Raw genomic sequence first — 20,313 nt, 5'->3', positions numbered from 1 at the left:
TTTGGTGTTTATTTTTAGTGCGTAAAAATAATTTTCTTCACTCACATTTATTATAGTTTTCAAATTCTTTTGCATACATAAGCTCTAAAATTTTCATTTTGTTGTGATCTATATTTGCCTTATCTTTTTGTTTACGACAAAACAGGGAAATTGAAAAACTCATGTTTGAAAAAAAACTGAACATCCAAAAATTGAAATTTTTTGGTCCGCTTTTTGTAAAATTGGAAAAACGTGGGTAGTTTGGCTCAGGTAAAAATCCCACTGTACGTTAATTTGAGAATATAATTTTTTCTGCTCCTAGAAAGTTTGGGATCATTTGGTCATTTGCATCTTCAACATGTTTTTGGCATGCATATCCACCACATTTAAACATGTTAGGATCAATTACAAATCTCTTTCTTATAAAATTTCACCAAGCAATTTGGGGTTGTACTAGTGGAATTTCCCCAATGTGGATAACAAAACATTGGTGTTCATTTTTAGTGCGTGAAAATAATTTTCTTCACTCACATTTATTATAGTTTTCAAATTCTTTTGCATACATAAACTCTAAAATTTCTATTTTGTTGTGATCAATATTTGCCTTAACTTTTTGTTAACGAGAAAACTGGGGGAGTGAAAACCTCAAGTTTGAAAAAAAAATTTAACATCCAAAAATGGGAGTGCTCAAATGCTGAGAGCGATAATTCAAAAAAGTATCTGTGATTTTTTAGGTCCGATTTTTATAAAATAGGCAAAGAGTGGGTTGTTTGGCTGGTAAATATCCCACCGCACGTTAACTTGAGAATTTAATTTTTTCTACTCCTTAAAAATTTTGGATCATTAGATCATTTGCATCTTCAACATGTTTCTGGCATGCATATCCACCACATTTAAAAAATGTTAGGATAAATTTGAGATCACTTTCTTTTAAAATTCCACCAAGCTATCTGGGTTTGTACTCGTGGAATTTCGCCAACATGGATGACAAAACTTTGGTGTTTATTTTTAGTGCGTGAAAATAACTTCTTTCATTCACGTTTATTATAGTTTTCAAATTATTTTGCATACATAAACTCTTAAATTTTCATTTTGTTGTGATCTATATTTGCCTAATCTTTTTGTTTACAAGAAAACAGGGAGAGTGAAAACCTCATGTTTGAAAAAAAAAATTGAACATCCAAAATGGATATGCACAAATGCTGAGAGAGATAATTCCAAAAAGTATCTGTGATTTTTTAGGTTCGCTGTTGTAAAATAGGCAAAAAGTGGGTTGTTGGCTCTAGTAAATTTCCCACAGCACGTTAACTTGAGAATTAAATTTTTTCTACTCCTTGAAATTTTCTAATCATTAGGTCATTTGCATCTTCAACATGTTTCTGGCATGCATGTCCACCACATTCAAAACATGTTAGGATCAATTAGAAATCGCTTTTTTATAAAATTCCACCAAGCTATTTGGGGTTGTACTAGTGGAATTTCCCAAACGGTGATAACAAAACTTTGGTGTTCATTTTTAGTGCGTGAAAATAATTTTCTTCACTCACATTTATTATAGTTTTCAAATTCTTTTGCATGCATAAACTCTAAAATTTTCATTTTGTTGTGATCTATATTTGCCTTATCCTTTTGTTTACGAGAAAACTGGGAGAGTGAAAAACTCAAGTTTGAAAAAAAAAATTGAACATCCAAAAATGGAAATGCTCAAATGCTGATAGCGATAATTCCAAAAAGTATCTACAATTTTTTTGGTCCGATTTTTGTAATATAGGCAAAAAGTGGGTTGTTTGGCTCTGGTAAATATCCCACCCCACGTTAATTTAAGAATTTAATTTTTTCAACTCCTTGAAATTTTTGGATCATTAGGTCACTTACATCTTCAATATGTTTATGGGATGCATATCCAACACATTTAAACATGCTGGGATCAATTACAAATCTCTTTTGTATAAAATTCCACCAAGCAAATTAGGGTTGTACTAGTGGAATTTCCCCAACGTGGATAACAAAACATTGGTGTTCATTTTTCGTGCGTAAAAATAATTTTCTTCACTCACATTTATTATAGTTTTCAAATTCTTTTGCATACATAAGCTCTAAAATTTTTATTTTGTTGTGATCAATATTTGCCTTAACTTTTTGTTCACGAGAAAACTGGGGGAGTGGAAACCTTAAGTTTGAAACAAATATTTAACATCCAAAAATGGGAATGCTCAAATGCTGATAGCGATAATTCCAAAAAGTATATGTGATGTTTTAGGTCCGATTTTTGTAAAATAGGCAAAAACTGAGTTGTTTGGCTGGTAAATATCCCATCGCACGTTAACTTGAGAATTTAATTTTTCCTACTCCTAAAAATTTTTGGATCATTAGATCATTTGCATCTTCAACATGTTTATGGCATGTATATCCACCACATTTAAAAAATGTTAGGATAAATTTGAGATCACTTTCTTTTAAAATTCCACCAAGCTATTTGGGGTTGTACTCGTGGAATTTCGCCAACATGGATGACAAAACTTTGGTGTTTATTTTTAGTGCGTGAAAATAACTTTCTTCACTCACATTTATTATAGTTTTCAAATTCTTTTGCATACATAAACTCTTAAATTTTTATTTTGTTGTGATCTATATTTGCCTAATCTTTTTGTTTACGAGAAAGCAAGGAGAGTGAAAACCTCATGTTTGAAAAAAAAAATTGTACATCCAAAATGGAAATGCACAAATGCTGAGAGAGATAATTGCAAAAAGTATCTGTGATTTTTTAGGTTCGCTTTTGTAAAATAGGCAAAAAGTGGGTTGTTGGCTCTAGTAAATTTCCAACAGCACGTTAACTTGAGAATTAAATTTTTTCTTCTCCTTGAAATTTTTGGATCATTAGGTCATTTGCATCTTCAACATGTTTCTGGCACGCATATCCACCACATTCAAAACATGTTAGGATCAATTAGAAATCGTTTTTTTATAAAATTCCACCTAGCTATTTGGGGTTGTACTAGTGGAATTTCCCAAACGGTGATAACAAAACTTTGGTGTTCATTTTTAGTGCGTGAAAATAATTTTCTTCACTCACATTTATTTTAGTTTTCAAATTCTTTTGCATGCATAAACTCTAAAATTTTCATTTTGCTGTGATCTATATTTGCCTTATCTTTTTGTTTACAAGAAAACTAGGAGAGCGAAAAACTCAAGTTTGAAAAAAAAAATTGAACATCCAAAAATGGAAATGCTCAAATGCTGAGAGTTATAATTCCAAAAAGCATCTGCAATTTTTTTGGTCCGATTTTTGTAATATAGGCAAAAAGTGGGTTGTTTGGCTCTGGTAAATATCCCACCCCACGTTAATTTAAGAATTTAATTGTTTCAACTCCTTGACATTTTTAGATCATTAGGTCACTTACATCTTCAACATGTTTCTAGGATGCATATCCAACACATTTAAACATGCTGGGATCAATTACAAATCTCTTTTGTATAAAATTCCACCAAGCAAATTAGGGTTGTACTAGTGGAATTTCCCCAACGTGGATAACAAAACTTTGGTGTTCATTTTTTGTGCGTAAAAATAATTTTCTTCACTCACATTTATTATAGTTTTCAAATTCTTTTGCATACATAAGCTCAAAAATTTTTATTTTGTTGTGATCAATATTTGGCTTAACTTTTTGTTCACGAGAAAACTGGGGGAGTGAAAACCTTAAGTTTGAAAAAAATATTTAACATCCAAAAATGGGAATGCTCAAATGCTGAGAGCGATAATTCCAAAAAATATTTGTGATGTTTTAGGTCCGATTTTTGTAAAATAGACAAAAAAGTGGGTTGTTTGGCTGGTAAATATCCCACCGCACGTTAACTTGAGAATTTAATTTTTTCTACTCCTTGAAATTTTTGGATCATTACGTCATTTGCCTCTTCAACATGTTTCTATCATGCATATCCACCACATTTAAAACATGTTAGGATAAATTTGAGATCACTTTCTTTTAAAATTCCACCAAGCTATCTGGGCTTGTACTAGTGGAATTTCGCCAACATGGATGACAAAACTTTGGTGTTTATTTTTAGTGCGTGAAAATAACTTCTTTCATTCACGTTTATTATAGTTTTCAAATTATTTTGCATACATAAACTCTTAAATTTTCATTTTGTTGTGATCTATATTTGCCTAATCTTTTTGTTTACGAGAAAACAGGGAGAGTGAAAACCTCATGTTTGAAAAAAAAAATTGAACATCCAAAATGGAAATGCACAAATGCTCAGAGAGATAATTCCAAAAAGTATCTGTGATTTTTTAGGTTCGTTTTGGTAAAATAGGCAAAAAGTGGGTTGTTGGCTCTGGTAAATTTCTCACAGCACGTTAACTTGAGAATTAAATTTTTTCTTCTCCTTGAAATTTTTGGATCATTAGGTCATTTGCATCTTCAACATGTTTCTGGCACGCATATCCACCACATTCAAAACATGTTAGGATCAATTAGAAATCGTTTTTTTATAAAATTCCACCAAGCTATTTGGGGTTGTACTAGTGAAATTTCCCAAACGGTGATAACAAAACTTTGGTGTTCATTTTTAGTGCGTGAAAATAATTTTCTTCACTCACATTTATTTTAGTTTTCAAATTTTTTTGCATGCATAAACTCTAAAATTTTCATTTTTCTGTGATCTATATTTGCCTTATCTTTTTGTTTACGAGAAAACTAGGAGAGCGAAAAACTCAAGTTTGAAAAAAAAAATTGAACATCCAAAAATGGAAATGCTCAAATGCTGAGAGCGATAATTCCAAAAAGCATCTGCAATTTTTTTGGACCGATTTTTGTAATATAGGCAAAAAGTGGGTTGTTTGGCTCTGGTAAATATCCCACCCCACGTTAATTTAAGAATTTAATTGTTTCAACTCCTTGAAATTTTTGGATCATTAGGTCACTTACATCTTCAACATGTTTCTGGGATGCATATCCAACACATTTAAACATGCTGGGATCAATTACAAATCTCTTTTGTATAAAATTCCACCAAGCAAATTAGGGTTGTACTAGTGGAATTTCCCCAACGTGGATTACAAAACTTTGGTGTTCATTTTTTGTGCGTAAAAATAATTTTCTTCACTCACATTTATTATAGTTTTCAAATTCTTTTGCATACATACGCTCAAAAATTTTTATTTTGTTGTGATCAATATTTGCCTTAACTTTTTGTTCACGAGAAAACTTGGGGAGTGAAAACCTTAAGTTTGAAAAAAATATTTAACATCCAAAAATGGGAATGCTCAAATGCTGATAGCGATAATTCCAAAAAGTATATGTGATGTTTTAGGTCCGATTTTTGTAAAATAGACAAAAAGTGGGTTGTTTGGCTAGTAAATATCCCACTGCACGTTAACTTGAGAATTTAATTTTTTCTACTGCTTGAAATTTTTGGATCATTAGGTCATTTGCATCTTCAACTTGTTTCTGGCCTGCATATCCACCAGATTTAAAACATGTTAGGATCATTTTGAGATCACTTTCTTATAAAATTCCACCAAGCTATCTGGGGTTGTACTAGTGGAATTTCCCCAACATGGATAACAAAACTTTGGTGTTTTATTTTAGTGAGTGAAAATAATTTTCTTCACTCACATTTATTATAGTTTTCAAATTCTTTTGCAGAGCAAAACTCATAAATTTTCATTTTGTTGTAATCTATATTTGCCTTATCCTTTTGTTTATGAGAAAATAGGGAGAGTGAAAACCTCATGTTTGAAAGTAAAAATTGAACATCCAAAAATGGAAATGTACAAATGCTGAGAGCGATAATTCCAAAAAGTATCTGTCATTTTTTAGGTCCGATTTTTGTAATATAGGCAAAAATTGGGTTGTGTGGTTCTGGTAAATATCCCACCGCTGGTTAACTTGAGAATTTAATTTTTTCTACTCCTTGAAAATTTTGGATCATTAGGTTATTTGCATCTTCAACATGTTTCTAGCATGCATATCCACCACATTCAAAACATGTCAGGATCAATTAGAAATCTCTTTTTTACAAAATTCCACCAAGCTATTTGGGGTTGTACTAGTTGAATTTCCCAAACGATGATAACAAAACTTTGGTGTTCATTTTTAGTGCGTGAAAATAAGTTTCTTCACTCACAATTAATATAGTTTTCAAATTCTTTTCCATGCCTAAACTCTAAAATTTTTATTTTGTTGTGATCTATATTTGCCTTATCTTTTTGTTTACGAGAAAACTGGGAGAGTGAAAAATTCAAGTTTGAGAAAAAAAATTGAACATCCAAAAATGGAAATGCAGAAATGCTGAGAGCGAGAATTCTGAAAAGTATCTATGATTTTTCGGGTCCGGTTTTTGTAAAATAGGCAAAAAGCGGGTTGTTTGGCTCTAGTAAATATCCCACCGCACGTTAACTTGAGAATTTAATTTTTCTACTCCTAGAAAATTTTCAATCATTAGGTCATTTGCATCTTCAACATGTTTTTGGCATGCATATCCACCACACTAAAAACATGTTAGGATGAATTTGAAATATTTTTCTTATAAAATTCTACCAAGCTATCTGGGGTTGTACTTGTTGAATTCCCCCAACATGGATAACAAAACTTTGGTGTTCATTTTTAGTGCGTGGAAATAATTTTCTTCACTCTCATTTATTATAGTTTTCAAATTCTTTTGTACATAAACTCTAAAAATTTCATTTTGTTGTGATCTTTATTTGCCTTATCTTTTTGTTTACGAGAAAACTGGGGAAGTGAAAAACTCAAGTTAAAAAAAAAAATTGAACATCCAAAAATGGAAATGCTCAAATGCTGAGAGCGATAATTCCAAAAAGTATCTATGATTTTTTAGGTCCAATTTTTCTAAAATAGGCAAAAAGCGGGTTGTTTGGCTCTGGTAAATATCCCACTGCACGTTAACTTGAGAATTTAATTTTTTCTACTCGAAATTTTTGGATCATTAGGTCATTTACATCTTCAACATGTTTCTGGCATGCATATCCACCACATTTAAACATGTTAGGATAGATTAGAAATCTCTTTCTGATAAAATTCCACCATGCAATTAGGGGTTACAACTAGTGGAATTTCCCCAACGTGGATACCAAAACTTTGGTGTTAATTTTTAGTGCGTGAAAATAATTTTATTCACTCACATTTATTATAGGTTTCAAACACTTTTGCATGGATAAACTCTAAAATTTTCATTTTGTTGTGATCTATATTTGCCTTATCTTTTTGTTTACAAGATAACTGGGAGAGCGAAAAACTCAAGTTTGAGAAAAAAAATTTAAACATCCAAAAATAGAAATGCAGAAATGCTGAGAGCGATAATTCTGAAAAGTATCTGTGATTTTTTAGGTCCGCTTTTTGTAAAATAGGCAAAAAGCGGGTTGTTTGTCTCTGGTAAATATCCAACCGCACGTTAACTTGAGAATTTAATTTTTTCTACTCCTTGAAATTTTTGGATCATTAGGTCATTTGCATCTTCAACATGTTTCTGGCATGCATATCCACCACATTTAAAACATGTTAGGATCAATTTGAGTCACTTTCTTATAAAATTCCACCAGGCTATCTGGGGTTGTACTAGTGGAATTTCCCCAATATGGATAACAAAACCTTGGTGTTTATTTTTAGAGCGTGAAAATAATTTTATTCACTGACATTTATTATAGTTTTCAAATTCTTTTGCATACATAAACTTTTAAATTTTCATTTTGTTGTGATCTATATTTAATTTATCTTTTTGTTCACGAGAAAACTGGGAGAGTGGAAACCTCATGTTTGAAAAAAAATTGAACATCCAAAAATTGAAATGCACAAATGCTGAGAGCGATAATTCCGAAAAGTATCTTTGATTTTTAGCTCCACTTTTTGGAAAATAGGCAAAAAGCAGGTTGTTTGGCTCTGGTAAATATCCCACCGCACGTCAACTTGAGAATTTAATTTTTCTATTCCAAGAAATTTTCGATCATTAGGTCATTTGTATCTTCAACATGTTTCTTGTCTGCATATCCAACACATTAAAAACATGTTAGGAAGAATTAGAAATCTTTTTCTCATAAAATTTCACCAAGCTATCTGGGACTGTTCTTGTGGAATTTCCCCAACGTGGATAACAAAACTTTGGTGTTCATTTTTAGTACATGAAAATAATTTTCTTCACACTCATTTATTATAGTTTTCAAATTCTTTTGCATACATAAATTCTAAAAATTTCATTTTGTTGTGATCTTTATTTGCCTTATCTTTTTGTTTACGAGAAAACTAGGAAAGTGAAAAACTCTTCTTTGAAAAAAAAATTGAACATCCAAAAATGGAAATGCTCAAATGCTGAGAGCAATAATTCCAAAAAGTATTTGTGATTTTTTAGGTCCGATTTTTGTAAAATAGGCAAAAAGTGGGTTGTTTAGCTCTGGTAAATATACCACCGCACGTTAACTTGAGAATTTAATTTTTTATACTCCTTGAAAATTTTGGATCATTAGGTCATTGGCATCTTCAACATGTTTCTGGCATGCATATCCCCCACATTTAAACATGTTATGATCAATTAGAAATCTCTTTCGTATAAAATTCCACCAAGTAATTTGGGGTAGTACTAGTGGAATTTCCCCAATGTGGATAAAGAAACTTTGGTGTTCATTTTTAGTGCGTAAATTTTTTTTTTCTCAACTCACATTTATTATAGTTTTCAAATTCTTTTGCATACATAAGCTCTAAAATTTTCATTTTGTTGTGATCTATATTTGCCTTATCTTTTTGTTTGCAAGAAAACTGGGAGAGTGAAAAACTCAAGTTTGAAAAAAAAAATTGAACATCCAAAATGGAAATGCACAAATGCTAAGAGAGATAATTCCAAAAAGTATCTGTGATTTTTTAGGTCCGCTTTTTGTAAAATAGGCAAAAAGTGGGTTGTTTGGCTCTGGTAAATATCCCACCGCACGTTAACTTGAAAATTTATTTTTTTCTACTCCATGAAATTTTTGGATCATTAGGTTATTTGAATCTTCAACATGTTTCTGGCATGCATATCCACCACATTTAAAACATGTTAGGATCAATTTGATATCACTTTCTTATAAAATTCCACCAATCTATCACGGGTTGTACTAGTGGAATTTCCCCAACATGAGTAACAAAACTTTGGTGTTTATTTTTAGTGCGTGAAAATAATTTTCTTCACTCACATTTATTATAGTTTTCAAATTCTTTTGCATACATAAGCTCTAAAATTTTCATTTCGTTGTGATCTATATTTGCCTTATCTTTTTGTTTACGACAAAACAAGGAAATTGAAAAACTCATGTTTGAAAAAAAAATAGAACATCCAAAAATTGAAATTTTTTGGTCCGCTTTTTGTAAAATTGGAAAAAAGTGGGTAGTTTGGCTCAAGTAAATATCCCACTGTACGTTAATTTGAGAATTTAATTTTTTCTACTCCTAGAAAGTTTTGGATCATTTGGTCATTTGCATCTTCAACATGTTTCTGGCATGCATATCCACCACATTTAAACATGTTAGGATCAATTAGAAATCTCTTTCTTATAAAATTCCACCAAGCAATTTGGGGTTGTACTAGTGGAATTTCCCCGATGTGGATAACAAAACTTTGGTGTTCATTTTTAGTGCGTGAAAATAATTTTCTTCACTCACATTTATTATAGTTTTCAAATTCTTTTGCATACATAAGCTCTAAAATTTTTATTTTGTTGTGATCAATATTTGCCTTAACTTTTTGTTAACGAGAAAACTGGGGGAGTGAAAACCTCAAGTTTGAAAAAAAACTTTAACATCCAAAAATGGGAATGCTCAAATGCTGAGAGCAATAATTCCAAAAAGTATCTGTGATTTTTAAGGTCCGATTTTTGTAAAATGGGCAAAAAGTGGGTTGTTTGGCTGGTAAATATCCCACCGCACGTTATCTTGAGAATTTAATTTTTTCTACTCCTAAAATTTTTTGGATCATTAGATCATTTGCATCTTCAACATGTTTTTGGCATGCATATCCACCACATTTAAAAAATGTTAGGATAAATTTGAGATCACTTTCTTTTAAAATTCCACCAAGCTATCTGGGGTTGTACTCGTGGAATTTCGCCAACATGGATGACAAAACTTTGGTGTTTATTTTTAGTGCGTGAAAATAACTTTCTTCACTCACATTTATTATAGTTTTCAAATTCTTCTGCATACATAAACTCTTAAATTTTCATTTTGTTGTGATCTATATTTGCCTAATCTTTTTGTTTACGAGAAAACAGGGAGAGTGAAAACCTCATGTTTGAAAAAAAAAATTGAACATCCAAAATGGAAATGCACAAATGGTGAGAGAGATAATTCCAAAAAGTATCTGTGATTTTTTAGGTTCGCTTTTGTAAAATAGGCAAAAAGTGGGTTGTTGGCTCTAGTAAATTTCCCACAGCACGTTAACTTGAGAATTAAATTTTTTCTACTCCTTGAAATTTTTTGATCATTAGGTCATTTGCATCTTCAACATGTTTCTGGGATGCATATCCACCACATTCAAAACATGTTAGGATCAATTAGAAATCACTTTTTTATAAAATTCCACCAAGCTATTTGGGGTTGTACTACCCAAACGGCGATAACAAAACTTTGGTGTTCATTTTTAGTGCGTGGAAATAATTTTCTTCACTCACATTTATTATAGTTTTCAAATTCTTTTGCATGCATAAACTCTAAAATTTTCATTTTGCTGTGATCTATATTTGCCTTATCTTTTTGTTTACGAGAAAACTGGGAGAGTGAAAAACTCAAGTTTGAAAAAAAAAATTGAACATCCAAAAATGGTAATGCTCAAATGCTGAGAGAGATAATTTCAAAAAGTATCTGTAATTTTTTTGGTCCGATTTTGTAATATAGGCAAAAAGTGGGTTGTTTGGCTCTGGTAAATATCCCACCCCACGTTAATTTAAGAATTTAATTTTTTCAACTCCTTGAAATTTTTAGATCATTATGTCACTTACATCTTCAACATGTTTCTGGGATGCATATCCAACACATTTAAACATGCTGGGATCAATTACAAATCTCTTTTGTATATAATTCCACCAAGCAAATTAGGGTTGTACTAGTGGAATTTCCCCAGCGTGGATAACAAAACTTTGGTGTTCATTTTTAGTGCGTGAAAATAATTTTCTTCACTTACATTTATTATAGTTTTCAAATTCTTTTGCATGCATAAACTCTAAAATTTTCATTTTGCTGTGATCTATATTTGCCTTATCTTTTTGTTTACGAGAAAACTGGGAGAGTGAAAAACTCAAGTTTGAAAAAAAAAATTGAACATCCAAAAATGGAAATGCTCAAATGCTGAGAGCGATAATTCCAAAAAATATCTGTAATTTTTTTGGTCCGATTTTTGTAATATAGGCAAAAAGTGGGTTGTTTGGCTCTGGTAAATATCCCACCCCACGTTAATTTAAGAATTTAATTTGTTCAACTCCTTGAAATTTTTGGATCATTAGGTCACTTACATCTTCAACATTTCTGGGATGCATATCCAACACATTTAAACATGCTGGGATCAATTACAAATCTCTTTTGTATAAAATTCCACCAAGCAAATTAGGGTTGTACTAGTGGAATTTCCCCAACGTGGATAACAAAAATTTGGCGTTCATTTTTAGTGCGTGAAAATAATTTTCTTCACTCACATTTATTATAGTTTTCAAATTCTTTTGCATGCATAAACTCTAAAATTTTCATTTTGCTGTGATCTATATTTGCCTTAACTTTTTGTTTACGAGAAAACTGGGAGAGTGAAAAACTCAAGTTTGAAAAAAAAAATTGAACATCCATAAATGGAAATGCTCAAATGCTGCGAGCGATAATTCCAAAAAGTATCTGTTATTTTTTTTGTCCGATTTTGTAATATAGGCAAAAAGTGGGTTGTTTGGCTCTGGTAAATATCCCACCGCACGTTAACTTAAGAATTTAATTTTTTCAACTCCTTGAAATTTTTGGATCATTAGGTCATTTACATCTTCAACATGTTTCTGGGATGCATATCCACCACATTTAAACATGCTAGGATCAATTACAAATCTTTTTTGTATAAAATTCCACCAAGCAAATTGGGGTTGTACTAGTGGAATTTCCCCAACGTGGATAACAAAACTTTGGTGTTCATTTTTAGTGCGTGAAAATAGTTTTCTTCACTCACATTTTTTATAGTTTTCAAAATCTTTTGCATACATAAGCTCTAAAATTTTCTTTTTGTTGTGGTCTATATTTGCTTATCTTTTTGTTTACGAGAAAACTGGGAGAGTGAAAAACTCAAGTTTGAAAAAAAAAATTGAACATCGAAAATGGAAATGCACAAATGCTAAGAGAGATAGTTCCAAAAAGTATTTGTGATTTTTTAGGTCCGGTTTTTGTAAAATAGACAAAAAGTGGGTTGTTTGGCTCTAGTAAATATCCCAGCATACTTTAACTTGAAAATTTAATTTTTTCTACTCCTTGAAATTTTTGGATCATTAGGTCATTTGCATCAAGCTATCTGGAGTTGTAATAGTGGAATTTCCCCAACATGGATAACAAAACTTTGGTGTTTATTTTTAGTGCGTGAAAATAATTTTCTTCACTCACATTTATTATAGTTTTCAAATTCTTTTGCATACCAAAACTCTTAAATTTTCATTTCGTTGTGATCTATATTTGCCTTATCTTTTTGTTTACGAGAAAACAGGGAGAGTGAAAACCTCATGTTTGAAAATAAAAATTGAACATCCAAAATGGAAATGTACAAATGCTGAGAGAGATAATTCCAGAAAGTATCTATGATTTTTTATGTTTGCTTTTGTAAAATAGGCAAAACGTGAGTTGTTGGCTCTGGTAAATTTCCCACAGCTCGTTAACTTGAGAATTAAATTTTTTCTACTCCTTGAAACTTTTGGATGATTAGGTCATTTGCATCCTCAACATGTTTCTGCCATGCATATCCACCACATTCAAATCATGTTAGGATCAATTAGAAATCTCTTTTTTATAAAATTCCACCAAGTTATTTGGAGTTGTACTAGTGGAATTTCACAAACGATGATCACAAAAATTTGGTGTTCATTTTTAGCGCATGAAAATAATTTTCTTCACTCACATTTATTATAGTTTTCAAATTCTTTTGCATGCTTAAACTCTAAAATTTTCATTTTGTTGTGATATATATTTGCCTTGTCTTTTTGTTTACGAGAAAACTGGGAGAGTGAAAACCTCAAGTTTGACAAAAAAAAATTGAACATCCAAAAATGGAAATGGGCAAATGGTGAGTGCGATAATTCCAAAAAGTATTTGTGATTTTTTAGGTCCCTTTTTTGTAATATAGGCAAAAATTGGGTTGTTTGGTTCTGGTAAATATCCCACCACTTGTTAACTTGAGAATTTAATTTTTTCAACTCCTTGAAATTTTTGGATCATTTGGTTATTTGCATCTTCAACTTGTTTCTGGCATGCATATCCACCACATTCAAAACATGTCAGGATCAATTAGAAATCTCTTTTTTATAAAATTCTACCAAGCTATTTGGGGTTGTACTAGTGGAATTTCCCAAACGATGATAACAAAACATTGGTGTTCATTTTTAGTGCGTGAAAATAATTTTCTTCACTCACATTTATTATAGTTTTCAAATTCTTTTCCTTGCATAAACTCTAAAATTTTCATTTTGTTGTGATCTATATTTGCCTTATCTTTTTGTTTACGAGAAAACTGGGAGAGTGAAAAACTCAAGTATGAGAAAAAAAATTAAACATCCAAAAATGGAAATGCAGAAATGCTGAGAGCGATAATTCGGAAAAGTATCTATGATTTTTCAGGTCCGCTTTTTGTAAAATCGGCAAAAAGCGGGTTGTTTGGCTCTAGTAAATATCCCACCGCACGTTAACTTGAGAATTTAATTTTTCTACTCCTAAAATTTTTTCGATCATTAGGTCATTTGCATCTTCAACATGTTTCTGGAATGAATATCCACCACATTAAAAACATGTTAGGATGAATTTGAAATATTTTTCTTATAAAATTCTTCTAAGCTATCTGTGGCTGTACTTGTTGAATTTCCCCAACATGGATAACAAAACTTTGGTGTTCATTTTTAGTGCATGAAAATAATTTTCTTTACGCTCATTTATTATAGTTTTCAAATTCTTTTGTACATAAATTCTAAAAATTTCATTTTGTTGTGATCTTTCTTTGCCTTATCTTTTTGTTTACGAGAAAACTGGGAAAGTGAAAAACTCAAGTTTGAAAAAAAAATTGAACATCCAAAAATGGAAATGCTCAAATGCTGAGAACGATAATTTCAAAAAGTATCTGTGATTTTTTAGGTCCAATTTTTGTAAAATAGGCAAAAAGTGGGTTGTTAGGCTCTGGTAAATATCCCACCGCACGTTAACTTCAGAATTTAATTTTTTCTACTCCTTGAAATTTTTGGATCATTAGGTCATTTACATCTTCAACATGTTTCTGGCATCCATATCCACTACATTTAAACATGTTAGGATAGATTAGAAATCTCTTTCTTATAAAATTCCACCATGCAATTAGGGGTTGTACTTGTGGAATTTCCCAAACGTGGATAACAAAACTTTGGTGTTCATTTTTAGTGCGTGAAAATAATTTTCTTCACTCTCATTTATTATAGGTTTCAAATTCTTTTGCAAACATAAACTTTAAAAATTTCATTTTGTTGTGATCTTTATTTGCCTTATCTTTTTGTTTACGAGAAAACTGGGAAAGTGAAAAACTCAAGTTAGAAAAAAAAATTGAACATCCAAAAATAGGAATGCTCAAATGCTGAGAGCGATAATTCCAAAAATTATTTGTGATTTTTTAGGTCCGCTTTTTGTAAAATAGACAAAAAGTGGGTTGTTTGGCTCTGGTAAATATCCCACCGCACGTTAACTTGAGAATTTAATTTTTTATACTCGAAATTTTTGGATCATTAGGTCATTGGCATCTTCAACATGTTTCTGGCATGCATATCCACCACATTTAAACATGTTAGGATCAATTAGAAATCTCTTTCGTATAAAATTCCACCAAGTAATTTGGGGTTGTACTAGTGGAATTTCCCCAATTTGGATAAAGAAACTTTGGTGTTCATTTTTAGTGCGTGAAAAAAAATTTCTCAACTCACATTTATTATAGTCTTCAAATTCTTTTGCATACATAAGCTCTAAAATTTTCATTTTGTTGTGATCTATATTTGCCTTATCTTTTTGTTTACGAGAAAACTGGGAGAGTGAAAAAGTCAAGTTTGAAAAAAAAAAAATTGAACATCCAAAATGGAAATGCACAAATGCTAACAGGGATAATTCCAAAAAGTATTTGTGACTTTTTAATTCTGCTTTTTGTAAAATAGGCAAAAAGTGGGTTGTTTGGCTCTGATAAATATCCCACCTCACGTTAACTTGAAAATTTATTTTTTTCTACTCCATGAAATTTTTGGATCATTAGGTCATTTGCATCTTCAACACGTTTCTGGCATGCATATCCACCACATTTAAAACATGTTAGGATCAATTTGATATCACTTTCTTATAAAATTCCACAAAGCTATCTCGGGTTGTACTAGTGGAATTTCCCCAACATGGATAACAAAACTTTGGTGTTTATTTTTAGTGCGTGAAAATAATTTTCTTCATTCACATTTATTATTGTTTTCAAATTCATTTGCATACATACGCTCTAAAATTTTCATTTTGTTGTGATCTATATTTGCCTTATCTTTTTGTTAATGAGAAAACTGGGAGAGTGAAAAACTCAAGTTTGAAAAAAAACATTGAACATCCAAAATGGAAATGCACAAATGCTAAGAGAGATAATTCCAAAAAGTATCTGTGATTTTTTAGGTCCGCTTTTTGTAAAAATGGAAAAAGTGGGTTGTTTGGCTCTGGTAAATATCCCACCGCACATTAACTTGAAAATTTAATTTTTCTAGCCCTTGAAATTTTTGGATCATTAGGTCATTTGCATCTTCAACATATTTCAGGCATGCATATCCACCACATTTAAAACTTGTTAGGATCAATTTGATATCACATTCTTATAAAATTCCACCAAGCTATCTCGGGTTGTACTAGTGGAATTTCCACAACGTGGAAAACAAAACCTTGGTGTTCATTTTTAGTGCGTGAAAATAGTTTTCTTCACTCACATTTATTTTAGTTTTCAAATTCTTTTGCATACATAAGTTCTAAAAATTTTTTTTTTTTGTGATCTATATTTGCCTTATCTTTTTGTTTACGTGAAAACTGGGAGAGTGAAAAACTCAAGTTTGAAAAAAAAAATTGAACATTCAAAATGGAAATGCACAAATGTTAAGAGAGATAATTCCAAAAAGTATCTGTGATTTTTTAGGTCTGCTTTTTGTAATATAGGCAAAAAGTGGGTTGTTTGGCTCTGGTAAATATCCCACCGCACTTTAACTTGAAAATTTAATTTTTTCTACTGCTTGAAATTTTTGGATCATTAGGTCATTTGCATCTTCAACATGTTTCTGGCATGCATATCCACCACATTCAAAACATGTTAGGATCAATTTGAGATCACTTTCTTACAAAAGTCCACCAAGTTATCAGGGGTTGTACAAGTGGAATTTCCCCAACATGGATAACAAAACTTTAGTGTTTATTTTGAGTGCGTGAAAATAATTTTCTTCACTCATATTTATTATAGTTTTCAAATTCTTTTGCATATATAAACTATTAAATTTTCATTTTGTTGTCATCTATATTTGCCTTAACTTTTAGTTTACGAGAAAACAGGGAGAGTGAAAACCTCATGTTTGAAATAAAAAATTGAACATCCAAAATGGAAATGCACAAATGCTCAGGGAGATAATTCCAAAAAGTTTATGTGATTTTTTAGGTTCGCTTTTTTAAAATAGGCAAAAAGTGGGTTGTTGGCTTTGGTAAATTTCCCACAGCACGATAACTTGAGAATTAAATTTTTTCTACTCCTTGAGATTTTTGGATCATTAGGTCATTTGCATCTTCAACATGTTTGTAGCATGCATATCCACCACATTCAAAACATGTTAGGATCAATTAGAAATCTCTTTTTTATAAAATTCCACCAAACTATTTGGGGTTGTACTAGTGGAATTTCCCAAACGATGACAACAAAACTTTGGTGTTCATTTTTAGTGCGTGAAAAAAATTTTCTTCACTCACATTTATTATAGTTTTCAAATTCTTTTGCATGCATAAACTCTAAAATTTTCATTTTGTTGTGATCTATATTTGCCTTATCTTTTTGTTTACGAGAAAACTGGGAGAGTGAAAAACTGAAGTTTGAAAAAAAAAATTGAACAACCAAAAATGGAAATGCACAAATGCAGAGAGCGATAATTCCGAAAAATATCCATGATTTTTTAGCCATGCTTTTTTTAAAATAGACAAAAAGTGGGTTGTTTGGCTCTCGTAAATATCCCACTGCACGTGAACTTGAGAATTTAATTTTTTCTACTCCTTGAAATTTTTGGATAATTAGGTCATCTGCATCTTCAACATGTTTCTGGCATGCATATCCACCAAATTTAAAACATGTTAGGATCAATTTGAGATCACTTTCTTATAAAATTCCACCAAGATATCTGGTTTTGTACTACTGGAATTTCCCCAACATGGATAACAAAACTTTGGTGTTTATTTTTAGTGCGTGAAAATAATTTTCTTCACTCACATTTATTATACTTTTCAAATTCTTTTGCATACATAAACTCTTAAAATTTCATTTTGTTGTGATCTATATTTGCCTTACCTTTTTGTTTACGAGAAAACAGGGAGAGTGAAAACCTCATGTTTGAAAAAAAAATTGAACATCCAAAATGGAAATGCACAAATGCTGAGAGAGATAATTCCAAAAAGTATAGGTGATTTTTTAGGTTCGTTTTTGTAAAATAGGCAAAAAGTGGGTGGTTGGATCTGATAAATTTCCCATAGCACGTTAACTTGAGAATTAAATTTTTCTACTTCTGGAAATTTTTGGATCATTAGGTCATTTGCATCTTCAACATGTTTCTGACATGCATATCCACCACATTCAAAACATGTTAGGATCAATTAGAAATCTCTTTTTTATAAAATTCCACCAATCTATTTGGGGTTGTAGTAGTGGATTTTCCCAAACGATGATGACAAAACTTTGGTGTTCATTTTTAGTGCGTGAAAATAATTTTCTTCACTCACATTTATTATAGTTTTCAAATTCTTTTGCATGCATAAACTCTAAAATTTTCATTTTGTTGAGATCTATATTTTCCTTATCTTTTTGTTTACGAGAAAACAGGAAGAGTGAAAAACTCAAGTTTGAAAAAAAAATTGAACATCCAAAAATGGAAATGCCCAAATGCTGAGAGCGATAATTCCAAAAATTATATGTGATTTTTTAGGTACGCTTTTTGTAAAATAGGCAAAAATTGGGTTGTTTGGCTCTGGTAAATATCCCGCCACACGTTAACTTGAAATTTTAATTTTTTCTACTCCTTGAAATTTTGGATTATTGGGTCATTTGCATCTTCAACATATTTTTGGCAGGCATATCCACCACATTTAAAACATGTTAGGATCAATTTGAGATCACTTTCTTATAAAATTCCACCACGGTATCTGGGTTTGTACTAGTGGAATTTCCCCAACATGGATAACTAAACTTTGGTGTTTATTTTTAATGCGTGAAAATAATTTTCTTCACTCAATTTTATTATAGTTTTCAAATTCTTTTGCATACATAAACTCTTAAATTTTCATTTTGTTGTGATCTATATTTGCCTTATCTTTTTCTTCACGAGAAAACAGGGAGAGTGAAAACCTCATGTTTGAAAAAAAAATTGAACATCCAAAATGGAAATGCACAAATGCTGAGAGAGATAATTCCAAAAAGTATCTGTGATTTTTTAGGTTCGCTTTTTTTAAAATAGGCAAAAAGTGTGTTGTTGGCTTTGGTAAATTTTCCACAGCACGTGAACTTGAGAATTTAATTTTTTCTACTCAAAATTTTTGGATCATTAGGTCAATTGCATCTTCAATATGTTTCTGGCATGCATATCCACCACATTCAAAACATGTTAGGATCAATTAGAAATCTCTTTTTTATAAAATTTCACCATGCTATTTGGGGTTATACTAGTGGAATTCCCAAACGATAATAACTAAACTTTGGTGTTCATTTTTAGTGGGTGAAAATAATTTTCTTCACTCACATTTATTATAGCTTTCAAATTCATTTGTATGCATAAACTCTAAAAATTTCATTTGTTGTGATCTATATTTGCCTTATCTTTTTGTTTACGAGAAAACTTGGAGAGTGAAAAACTCAAGTTTGAAAAAAAAATTGAACATCCAAAAATGGAAATGCACAAATGCTGAGAGCGATAATTCCGAAAAGTATCTATGATTTTTTAGGTCCGCTTTTTGTAAAATAGGCAAAAAACGAGTTGTTTGGCTCAGGTAAATATCCCACCGCACGTTAACTTGAGAATTTAATTTTTCTACTCCTAGAAATTTTTTGATCATTAGGTCATTTAGATCTTCAACATGTTTCTGGCATGCATATCCCCCACATTAAAAACATGTTATGATGAATTAGAAATCTTTTTCTTATAAAATTCCACCAAGCTATCTGGGGCTGTACTTGTGGAATTTCCCCAATATGGATAACAAAATTTTGGTGTTTATTTTTAGTGCGTAAAAATAATTTTTGTCACTCTCACATATTATAGTTTTCAAATTCTTTTGCATACATAAACTCTAAAAATTTCATTTTTTTGTGATCTTTATTTGCCTTATCTTTTTGTTTACGAGAAAACTGGGAAAGTGAAAAACTCAAGTTTGAAAAAAAAATTGAACATCCAAAAATGGAAATGCTCAAATGCTGAGAACGATAATTTCAAAAAGTATCTGTGATTTTTTAGGTCCAATTTTTGTAAAATAGGCAAAAAGTGGGTTGTTAGGCTCTCGTAAATATCCCACCGCACGTTAACTTGAGAATTTAATTTTTTCTACTCCTTGAAATTTTTGGATCATTAGGTCATTTGCATCTTCAACAGGTTTCTTGCATGCATATCCACCACATTTAAACATGTTACGATCAATTAGAAATCTCATTCGTATAAAATTCCACCAAGCAATTTGGGGTTGTAATAGTGGAATTTCCCCAATATGGATAACAAAACTTTGGGGTTTACTTTTAGTGCGTGAAAATAATTTTCTTCACTCACATTTATTATAGTTTTCAAATTCTATTGTATACATAAACTCTTAAATTTTCATTTTGTTGTGATCTATATTTGCCTTATCTTTTTCTTTACGAGAAAACATG

The sequence above is a fragment of the Aristolochia californica genome, unplaced genomic scaffold, assembly GCF_029961685.1.
Source record: "Aristolochia californica isolate CCGP_79_NKW_82.1479 unplaced genomic scaffold, dmAriCali1.0.hap1 SCAF_14, whole genome shotgun sequence".
NCBI classification, from domain to species: domain Eukaryota; kingdom Viridiplantae; phylum Streptophyta; class Magnoliopsida; order Piperales; family Aristolochiaceae; genus Aristolochia; species Aristolochia californica.
The sequence above is the reverse complement of the archived record's forward strand: the minus strand, read 5'-3'. Positions refer to the sequence as shown.